This window comes from Elephas maximus, chromosome 12, assembly GCF_024166365.1.
Source record: "Elephas maximus indicus isolate mEleMax1 chromosome 12, mEleMax1 primary haplotype, whole genome shotgun sequence".
NCBI classification, from domain to species: Eukaryota; Metazoa; Chordata; class Mammalia; order Proboscidea; family Elephantidae; genus Elephas; species Elephas maximus.
The window spans coordinates 72,569,236-72,572,780 of NC_064830.1; the positions used below are offsets into that span (position 1 = coordinate 72,569,236).

A 3,545-nucleotide genomic window follows, 5' to 3' on the forward strand; every position below is an offset into this window, starting at 1 on the left:
AGCCTAGGCAACCCTAGGGGACAGTTCTAGTCCCTAACATCGGGTCGCTGTGAGTCCGAATGGACGCCACCGCACACAACATGTATCACAAACCACTGTGTTATTAACACAAATCGAACCAAACCCACTGCCATGTAGACTTCAACTCACAGCGACAGGGTTTCTTTTTTAATCTTTACGGAAGCGGACTGGCGGACTGCCACATCTTTCTGCCCAAATCGGCTGGTGAGTTCCAACCGCTGACCTTTCGGTTAGCAGCTGAGCGCTTTAGCCACTGCGTCACCAGGGCTCCATAATTATTAACACATCATTCATGAAAAATCCAGGTGCAGAGAACCATAGTCAGCCTGTTTGTGTAAAGGCGCACGTTGGAATGTACAAATGTGCATATAAACTGTGATGTGCACTACGATCACCTGGACAAACCCAGCGCCGCCTGGAGAGCTCGTTAACGCCCGGGCTGCCGGCCGCTTCCCAGGTTTCCCCCAGCTGGTCAGGCGCGAGCCCCACGGCGCGGTGCCAAGTTCCCCGCCGCCGCGCGTCCGCCCTGCGCAGGCGCAGACAGCCCGAGTCGGCCGTCCCCGCCTCGCCGAGGATCGCTAGGGGTCGGCCTGATAACGAGGAGCGCCACCCTTCCTCCGCTTTCCTGGTGCCCAGCGCTCCTCGAGCTGCAACTTTTTTTCTCTACAGAGGAAACTAAGGCTCCGAGATGCGCCTCCCCAGCTCGCGCACGCAATCGCCGGCGGAGCTGGGATTCGAACTCTGTTCTCTGAGACTCCAGCAATCGCCCCACCCGCCCTCGAATCCCGGACACGCCTCCTGACGAGGCCTGTGGGGACTCCGGGGACGCTGCCCAGGTCGCTTCCTCTCAAGACAAGGCTGGAGCCCGCTATAGGGGCCGGGAGACCCCACGGGCCGCACTCCCGCGCTTCCCGAGTCCAACCGAACCTCCAAAGGCTGCCGGCGGTGCCTTGGAGCCCCGCCCCCCGGCCGCGCGAGGAGGAGGAGTCACGGCAGCGCGTGCTCGCGGGAGGAGCTCACGGGAGTGAAGCCAGCATAGAGGTTCATGGGGCCGCCATTCTAACGCAGGCGCGGTGGCCAAGTGGTAAGGCGTCGGTCTCGTAAACCGAAGATCACGGGTTCGAACCCCGTCCGTGCCTAGCGTCGGCTTCCCCTAGTGGGTGGAGACTTTTTAGGGGTGGAATCACTTTTCAAGTGTGATATAGTAGTCCACTCTTCTGGGACTCCGAAATTAGGTCTTTTTCGACGGACTGCCGACCGGCACTAACTGTTTTCACTTGATCTGACTTCAAACCCTCCTCCCTTCGTCGCAGAGGTAAGACTCAGCGTTATCCAACCCAGGCCTCTTTGCTGCAGCTTTGGCCGCCCGGCCATCTGCTCCTTGCGGACAGCGCCCCCTCCCGTACCCGGGAGCCTCTGCCTCCGGGAGAAGGTGGAGGGCTTAGGGTCCGCGGGGTCGCAAACTCAAACATCCGAGCTGGCCCCCTGGAGAATGCAGGGCCTGGGTAGAGAGGGAGGGAGTCCTGGTGGCGCAGTAGTTAAGCGCTCTGCTGCCACCAAAAGGTCTACAGTTCGAACCCACCGGCCACTCAGTGGGAGAAAGATGTGGCAGTCTGCTTCCGTAAAGATTTACAGCCTTGGAAACCCTATGGGGCAGTTCCACTCAGTCCTGTAGCGTTGCTATGAGTAGGAAATCGACTCCAGGGCAACGAGTTTTCGTGTAGAGACCGATAGTAACCCCAGCAAAGGCCCACCACGCTTCGGGCAAAAAGCTGATGATATTTGGCTTAAGAGTCACTTTCCATTTTTCTGAAAATTAAAAATCCAGTCTTATCCACTTTGGAAATCGTGGTGGTGTAGTGGTTAAAGTGCTACGGCTGCTAACCAAGAAGTCGGCAGTTCGAATCCACCAGGGGGTCCTTGGAAACTCATTGGGGCAGTTCTACCCTGTCCTGTAGGGTCGCTATAATGAAAGAACTGACTTTTCCTGATACCAAATCCACACCCAGAGCAAGCCGGTGTCTAGCGTGCTGTTTTTGGAAGGAAATACATTTGTAGGCATTGCATTCAAAAAAGAGAAAATCCTGGACATGAAAATCTGAACTTGTCTCTCTGAGCCTCCGTTTTCCGTTCTGTAAAATGGGAATGTGGTCAGCGTTTGTGAAGCAGGTGGCAGCGTCTCAGTAAATGGAGCCACCATCATACTCAGGGTTTCTTTGCATCACAAAAGGATGCACCACAGGGCAGCTCAAATGCATTTAAAGATATTATGCAATGACCCCAACGTTCGAGACTGGCCTGCTGTATAATCTGAAAACCAGCTTGGCTAAAATTGGGGAGGAAACATTAATGGCGCTTCTGGTGGGTAGCTGGAGGAACTGGACTCTCGGGGGACCTCTGTGAATGAGGCAGACCAGGAAGGGCTCTTCTTAGCTGACCAGAAGGGCGGGGAGTGGGAGGGGACCGCAGGAGCCTCCAGGGTTAAGACTCCGGACTCTACAGCAGTGATTCTCACCTCTGAGCATTCATCAGCATCACCTGGAGGGCTTGTTAGGACCCAGATTGCTGGACACCACACCCAAAATTTATAAGTCAGTAAGTCTGGAGTTGTTGGTTGTTGTTGTATGCCTTCCAGTCAATTCCGACTCATAGCGACCCCGTGTGACAGCGTGGAACATAGGTTTCCTAGGCTGTAATCTTTACAGGAGCTGATCTACAGGTCTTTCTCCCGCAGAGTGGCTGGTAGGTTCCAACCGCCAACCTTTCGGTTAGCAGGGGAGTGCTTAGCCATTGTGCCACCAGGGCTCCCTAAGTCTGCAGTGGGACCTGATAATCTGAATTTCTAACAAGCTCCCAGGTGATGCTGATGCTGCTGGCCCAGGAACCACATGTTGAGAGCGACTGCTATCCTGGGTGGTGTAAACGGTTTGCTCTCTGCTACCAGCTGAAAGGTTGGTGGTTCAAAACCACACCATGAAGAAAGGACTGGTGTCTACACCAACAAAAAGAACATCGAAGAGGAAATCACCAAATCAATACCATTTACAGTAGCCCCCAAGAAGATAAAATACTTAGGAATAAATCTTACCAGAGATGTAATAGACTTATACAAAGAAAACTACAATACACTGCAGGAAACCAAAAGAGACCTACATAAGTGGAAAAACATACCTTGCTCATGGGTAGGAACACTTAGCATTATAAAAATATCTGAGTCAGAATTGACTCGACGTCACTGGGTTTTTTTTTATTCTACCAAAAGTGATCTATACATTTGATGCAATTCCGATCCAGATTTCAACAACATTCTTTAATGAGATGGAGAAACAAATCACCAACTTCATGTGGAACGGAAAGAGGCCCCGGATAAGTAAAGCATTACTGAAAAAGAAGAACAAAGTGGGAGGCCTCACTCTACCTGATTTTAGAACCCGTTATACTGCCACAGTAGTCAAAACAGCCTGGTATTGGTACAACAACAGACACATAGACCAATGGAACAGAATTGAGAATCCAGACATAAA

The 3,545-nt window shown here is 52.5% G+C and overlaps 1 non-coding gene across 1 annotated transcript; it reads left to right on the top strand.

The window, feature by feature from the left end:
* Positions 1-1,088: 1,088 nt before the first annotated feature.
* On the top strand, positions 1,089-1,160 carry TRNAT-CGU (transfer RNA threonine (anticodon CGU)). The gene has a single exon. It is a non-coding gene; the product is annotated as a tRNA-Thr (tRNA).
* The last annotated feature ends 2,385 nt before the right edge of the window (positions 1,161-3,545 follow it).